This window comes from Muntiacus reevesi, chromosome 3 (genome assembly GCF_963930625.1).
Source record: "Muntiacus reevesi chromosome 3, mMunRee1.1, whole genome shotgun sequence".
In the NCBI taxonomy this organism is placed as follows: Eukaryota; Metazoa; Chordata; class Mammalia; order Artiodactyla; family Cervidae; genus Muntiacus; species Muntiacus reevesi.
The window spans coordinates 12756873-12763822 of NC_089251.1; the positions used below are offsets into that span (position 1 = coordinate 12756873).

Below are 6950 nucleotides of genomic sequence, written 5' to 3' on the forward strand. Positions count from 1 at the left end.
GAGGATTTTGTTGAATCAGGAGGATACTGGAGAATGATAAATTTGAGTACCAGTAAAAATACATATAACTGCCAGTAATATTTTTTACTTTGTAGAGCAGTGATATTGCAAATTTGAACTCTATGATACTCTGAGTTCAGTTGACATGTAAGCTTCTTCTTTTTCTTCAGCCTTTATACATAATGGAACTGGCTATTTATTTGCGTATTTATTTTTAAAGAATTTTTTTGATGTGAATCATTTTTTAAATTCTTTGCTGAATTTGTTACCATATTGTTTTGTTTCATGTTTTGATTTTTGGCTGTAATGCATGTGATATATTTATACCTGGAACAGGGATTGAACCCATACATCCTGACTTGAAAGCTCAAGTCTAAAGCCTTGAATCGCCAGGAAATTTCTTGACTGTGTATTTTTGATCCAGTTTCCTTTGAGAATTCATTGCTGAAATGTCTTCCTTATACTTTACATATGAGAGGAACTTGAAGTCAAATTTCCGTAGGTCACTATGTCACAACCTGAAGGTCAAATCTTATGATCATATGTACAGAAACAGAAGAGAAATTAGGGAGGTTTTTAACTCACTATTTCTCTGCTTAGACACTGTGATAATTTCTCTAAACTGAGATGATGGAAAAATGCCACTGAGCCAGTTACTCTTCTGTATCAAACTCTCTTCTTGGTTGGTAAATTCCCTCACTAGACATGGTAATACCATTCATCTTAGGGTTTTTGCAGGGGAAAATCAATACAGACAGACACTGACATATTCACCAAGAGAAAGGACGCATTTATATATGCCTGCTGCAATCAAAATATACTTTTTTCACTGTCCTTTCATTCCAAGCAGACAGGAGAGGAGCATGAAGAGAGGGAACCAGAGCAACATGTCCGATTTCCTCCTCCTGGGACTCCCCATTCGGCCAGAGCAGCAGGGCGTGTTCTTTGCCCTGTTCCTGGGCATGTACCTGACCACGGTGCTGGGTAACCTGCTCATTATCCTGCTCATCAGGCTGGACGCTTATCTTCACACCCCCATGTACTTCTTTCTCAGCCACTTGGCCCTCACTGACGTCTCCTTTTCATCTGTCACCGTCCCGAAAATGCTGATAAACATGCAGACTCAGGATCAATCCATCCCCTATGCAGGGTGCATAACACAGATGTATTTTTTCCTATTTTTTACTGGTCTGGACAATTTCCTGCTCACCTCGATGGCCTATGATCGGTACGTGGCCATCTGTCACCCTCTCCACTACAGCACCATCATGGGACAGGGGCTGTGCACCTTACTAATAACTGTGTCCTGGATTCTCTCCTGTGCCAATGCCCTGTGTCACACCCTCCTCCTGACCCGGCTGTCCTTTTGTGCTGACCACAGCATCCCCCATTTCTTCTGTGACCTTGATGTCCTGCTGAAGCTCTCCTGCTCAGACACATCCCTCAATGAGCTGGCCATTTTCACAGCAGGAGTGGCCATCATCATCCTCCCATTCATATGCATCCTGATCTCTTATGGATGCATCGGGGCCACCATCCTGAAGGTCCCCTCCACCAAGGGGATCTGCAAAGCATTGTCCACATGTGGCTCCCACCTCTCTGTGGTGTCTCTGTATTATGGAGCAATTATTGGGCTGTATATTTTCCCTTCATCCAACACCTCCAGGGACAAGATCACCATTGCCTCTGTGATGTACACAGTGGTCACTCCACTGCTGAACCCCTTCATTTATAGCCTAAGGAACAAGGACATGATGGGGGCCCTGGAGAGACTCCTCACAGGGCAGAAGTCTTGTCTCAATGATGTTTGCTTGTCTCTGTAACAGCCATGTGTGTTCACAAAACCTCAGATCATATATCCCTAGATTTGATCCCAGCATGGAATGAATAGTCAGCAAATGTTTGATGGTTGAATTGCATTCTTTTACAATTATTATCTATTTCCTAACAGTTCACTAGCATAAATTGTGAATTTTGAGTTTATGGTCTTGATACTTGATCTTGTCGATAAGGCTGAGAACTATAGCTGGTAGTATTTAGTCTCTCCTGTTATAACCTGGGAATTTGTGGCAGTTTCCTTTTCATTTTAAGATTTTTTTGTCTTCCCTTTTGCTTATATGTAATATTAAGAATCAGCTTCTGCATGTAGGCTACTGATACATTGCCTTTGATTTCACTGACCCTATAAATCACTTGGAGGAGAGACCTGGCTCCATAATGATATTGAGTTATCTAGTCTATGGGCAAAGTGTATCTGTATTCATCCCCTTTAAATTTACCATGAATGTGTCTGTAGTTTTTAACATACCAGTACTTTGGTAAATTCATCCATAAGCATATTTTACTTTTTAAATTGCTTTAATTAGTATATTAAAATTTCAATTCTCAATGCTCACTCCTAGGATATAAAGTACAATTGATTTTTGTTCATTATTCATCAATTTGTAATCCTGCTACCTTGAAAATCTCAGTACAAATAGATTTGGAGAAAGAATTTTTGCTTTCTTTTCCCTCTTTTTGGCCTTCTTTGAGATTAGTTTATACACTTCATTTTATCTCTCTTATCGACATACTACATATATGTCTTTTTCTGAGCATCAGGGTTTTACCCCTGTTTTTTCATCTTGTTCCCTTGTGTGTATGTGCCTGCACTATGCAAGATGTAATATGTTTACCAACGTTATACAGAAACAGAAGACTAATTAGTATGTAACCAGTAGATGAAGTGACATGCGAGGCTATGGTGATGTCCACAACTCTAGTCTGTTTGGGGTGTAAAGATGGAAATCATAATTTTTGAAAGACTTGGATATTTGATACATGTATAAAATATTATGATGCAACTTTCCTCAATATTCATTTATTTCATTCCGTAAGCTCTGACTTAGATGATTCCTTAGGTGAATGAAGACAGTCTGGCTTTATTGCCTCTCTTTCCATGGGCTTCCACCTAGACTTCCAGCCTTCATGTATTTTCATGGGCATTTTCACAGTTCGGTTGTTTTCTCTTTAAAGGAGCAAGCCACAGGCATGGGGGAATTAAGACAATGGAGCCTGTTAAAATGGATGCTTTGGAGATAATAAAGTAACCTTCATCAGGTTACTTTAACTGACACAGGAGAAGATTTCAGGGTGTACTATAATATTAAATAAAGTTTTATCTTATTGAAAAATTAGAGATCCTTTGTTAAAGAATCACTCAGTTAATTCAGCCAGAGAGTAACTAAAAATTTGAAAATTTATAAGATTAATGTATTTATGTTATATATATTCTATGCACTGAGAAGCAAAGACGTAGAGTTGCAAGTATTATTGCAATAAATTTATCTTAGGACAAGAAAGCTCTAAGATACTGTGCAAGATAAATCCAATTTATGTAAATATATCCTAAAAGATGATGCTGTTAAACAGCTGCACTCAGTAAGCCAGCAAATTTGGAAAACTCACCAGTGGCCCCAGGACTGGAAGAGTGGAGTTTTTATTTCAATCCTAAAGAAAGGCAAGGCCAAAGAATGTTAAAACTACAGTACAACTGCACTCATTTCACCTGCTAGCAAAATTATACTCAAAGCCATTCATACTAGGCTTCAGCAGTATGTGAACCAAGAACTTCCGGAAGTCCAAGCTAGATTTAGAAAAAACAGAGGAACCAGAGATCAAATTGCCAACATCTGTTGGATGACAGAAACATCAAGAGAATTACAGAGAAACATCTACTCCTCTTTCACTGACTATGCTAAAGCCTTTGACTATATAGATCACAACAAACTATGGGGAATTCTTCAAGAGATGGAAATACCAGAGCACCTTACCTGCCTTCTGAGAAACTTGTGTGCAGGTCAAGAAGCAATAGTTAGCATGGGACATAGAACAACTGATGGGTAACAAACTGGGAAAGGAGCACATAAAGGCTGTATATTATCACCCTGCTTATTTAATTTTTATACAGAATACATCATGTGAAATGCCAGACTGGATGAATCACCAGCTGGAATCAAGATTGCCGGGAGAAATATTAACAACCTCACATAAGCAGATGACATCACTTTAATGGCAGAAAATGAAGAAGAACTAAGAGCTCTTGATGACGGTAGAAGAGGAGAATGAAAAAGCTGACTTAAAATTCAACATGCAAAAGACAAATATCATGGCATCCCATCCCATTGCTCATGGGAAATAGATGGGGGAAAAGTGGAAACAGTGACAGATTTTCTCTTCTTAGGTTCAAAATCACTTCATTGGGTGACTGCAGTCATGAAAATTAAAGACACTTGATCTTGGAAGAACAGCTATGACAAATCTACTTGGAATATTAAAAAACAGAGACATTGCTGTTCTAAAAAAGGTAATTTAGTCAAAGTATTGGTTTTCCAGTAGTCATGTATGGATGTGAGAGTTGGGCCATGAAGAAGACTGAGTGCATATAGGGTTATCGTTAACATCTTTCACATGACAAAAACCACTACAATATTGTAAAGTAATTAGCCTCCAACCAATAAAAATAAATGGAAAAAAAAAAAGACAAGACTGAGTGCCGCATACTGATGCTTTCGAAATGTGGGGCTGCAGAAGACCCTTGAGAGTCCCTTGAATAGCAAGGAGGTCTCACCAGTCAATCCTAAAGGAACTCAACCCTGGATATTCATTGGAAGGACTGATACTGAAGCTGAAACTCCAATACTTTGGCCACCTGATGCGAAGAGTCAACTCACTGGAAGAGACCCTGATGCTTGGAAAGATTGAGGGCAGGAAAACAAGGGGAAAACAGAGAATGAGGCGGTTGGATGGCATTACTGACTCAATGAACATGAGTCTGAGCAAACTCTGGAAGACAGCAAAACAGGGAAGTCTGGCATGCTGCAGTTCATGGGGTTGCAAAGAGCTGGACAGAGCTTAGGAACTGAAAACAACAAAAGGAGCTGAACAACATTGGAGTTAAACAACAACTCCAGTATTCTTGCCTGGAGAATAAAAGAGGGGAAATACTTTGACTTTCTCATTTTATATTTGCATTTCTACCATGAAGCAAATTTACTTAAAAGGTAACAAACTAAGAAGGCATCTCGACTTGGGAGAAAACTCCACCCTCACATCCCAAGCTTTGACTTAACTAGGGGAAACTTTAAGCTTGTAGGAAGGGTCAATAATGGGGTCTTTCCACATCTCCTTTGGGCTCACACCCACAGGGCATCATAATGACATTCTTCCTAAGGACACCATTTTCTCAGCATTGGCCCTTAGGACCATATGTGTCAGAGTTCCCTGGCCACAGAGTTCAAGAATGAGCGTCACTGGAGCTGGAGCTGGGATCTGCATCTTTAATAATCTCCCCAGGGCATTCTAGGGAACATCAAAGTTTAGGAACCACTGCCATAAGGCATGTGTCCTGGAGGGAGAAACAAGAAAACTGAGCAATTAATATGTGTTTAATGCATGTCTCTAGCCAAGAGCTTGGAGCCCTGTCCAGTTGGGTCCCCTCCCAGGTGGACAGAGCAGTCTTCACATTTCCGTTTCTGAAGTTGGTGAATTGAGGATCAAACTCCTTTTTCTCTGATGCTGGTGGGTGATTCAGGACCACAGAAGTGGATAAATCTTGTCTCCAGATGTCCTACAGAGAAGCTGAGAAACCAGTTCTTACTCAAGGCAACTCGATCACTTGAGCATAAAATTCAGAGAATAACTGGGTCTCCTATGGCAATAGCAGGTGTGTATTAATTTGTGTGTGTGTATATATATACACACACACACACACATATATATATATATATATATATATATACACAGGTGCTCAGCACTTCTCTGTGCTCTTGTTTATGATAATTTTTTTTTACTTTTTCTTAAAGATGAGCAGAGAAGGCATATCAAGGTGTATCTCTTCAATACCTCTTGGCAGCAACTGTTTTTATTTTGGATTAGACAACTCTTCAACAAGAGGATTTTGTTGAATCAGGAGGACATTGGAGAATGATAAATATGAGTATTAGGTGAGTGATCACACCATCATGATTATCTGGGTTGTGAAGATCTTTTTTTGTACAGTTCTTCTGTGTATTCTTGCCACCTCTTCTTAATAATATCTTCTGCTTCTTTTAAGTCTATACCATTTCTGTCCTTTATCGAACCCATCTTTGCATGAAATGTTCCCTTGGTAACTCTGATTTTCTTGAAGAGATCTCTAGTCTTTCCCATTCTGTTGTTTTCCTCTATTTTGTTGCATAGATTGCTGAGGAAGGCTTTCTTATCTCTCCTTGCTATTCTTTGGAACTCTGCACTCAAATGGGTATATCTTTCCTTTTCTCCTTTGCTTTTCACTTCTCTTCTTTTCACAGCTATTTGTAAGGCCTCCTCAGACAGTCTTTTTTCTTTTTTGCATATCTTTTCCATGGGGATGGTCTTAATCCCTGTCTCCTGTACAATGTCACAAACCTCCATCCATAGTTCATCAGGCACTCTGTCTATCAGATCTAGTCCCTTAAGTCTATTTCTCACTTCCACTGTATAATCATAAGGGATTTGATTTAGGTCATATGTGAATGGTCTAGTGGTTTTCCCTACTTTCTTCAATTTCAGTCTGAATTCGGCAATAAGGAGTTCATGATCTGAGCCACAGTCAGCTCATGGTCTTGTTTTTGCTGACTGTATAGACCTTCTCCATCTTTGGGTGCAAGGAATATAATCAATCTGATTTCAGTGTTGACCATCTGGTCAGATAATCATGATGGTGTGATCACTCACCTAGAGCCAGACATCCTGGAATGTAAAGTCAAGTGGGCCTTAGAAAGCATCACTATGAACAAAGCTAGTGGAGGTGATGGAATTCCAGTTGAGCTATTTCAAATCCTGAAAGATGATGCTGTGAAAGTGCTGCACTCAATATGCCAGCAAATTTGGAAAACGCAGCAGTGGCCACATGATTGGAAAAGGTCAGTTTTCATTCCAATCCCAGAGAA

At 39.5% G+C, this 6950-nt stretch overlaps 1 pseudogene; it reads left to right on the forward strand.

Moving 5' to 3' along the window:
• Positions 1-863: 863 nt before the first annotated feature.
• Positions 864-1804, forward strand: LOC136162686 (olfactory receptor 1J4-like; annotated as a pseudogene).
• Positions 1805-6950: the final 5146 nt, after the last annotated feature.